This window comes from Myotis davidii, unplaced genomic scaffold, assembly GCF_000327345.1.
Source record: "Myotis davidii unplaced genomic scaffold, ASM32734v1 scaffold289, whole genome shotgun sequence".
NCBI lineage: Eukaryota > Metazoa > Chordata > Mammalia > Chiroptera > Vespertilionidae > Myotis > Myotis davidii.
Genome location: NW_006299717.1, coordinates 845,292 through 845,822, shown reverse-complemented (window position 1 = coordinate 845,822; position 531 = coordinate 845,292). Strand labels below are relative to the sequence as shown.

Below are 531 nucleotides of genomic sequence, written 5' to 3'. Positions count from 1 at the left end.
GTGTGGTGTGGGCAGTGCGGGAAGCATCTAAGGCCCTGTGAGCCGTGTGGATGGGAGGCCAGTGGAGGAGGAGGGCTGGGAGGAGGGCCGCCTGCTCTTGACCTTGGAGGAACTTCAGGGCTGCTAGGGAGCTGCATGTACAGGTCTGCACCCAGGGGAGATCTGGGTTGGAGACATCCTACCCTTGTTCCTGGGGATGAAGCCGGAGGAGGGCTGAGTGGGGGTGTGGAGGGGGAGGGCACAGAGAGGGGAGCCCTGCGGGAACCTCGGGAACACCCACACCCACAGACACACACTGGGCTTCCTGGTTCTGGGCATGCGTGTGTGCCAGCCTCCCTGAGCCTCTGCTTTCTCGGCTCTAAAATGGGATGATACAATGGTACCAGCAGTGAGGTAGGTGAGGATGAAACCAGATACCACACTAGGGACAGTGCTGGGCGCGCAGGAAGTGCTACACAGAGGCGTCATCGCCATCTCATCACGGTCCCCATCCCAGGCCCAGGGGAGCTCACCTCCCGGCCAGGGGAGTGC

At 62.3% G+C, this 531-nt stretch overlaps 1 protein-coding gene across 1 annotated transcript in view; it reads right to left on the bottom strand.

The window, feature by feature from the left end:
• Window positions 1-531, bottom strand: part of KCNK17 (potassium two pore domain channel subfamily K member 17) — a 32,989-nt gene that overhangs the window by 29,663 nt on the left and 2,795 nt on the right. The gene's annotated exons all lie outside the window — the stretch shown is intronic.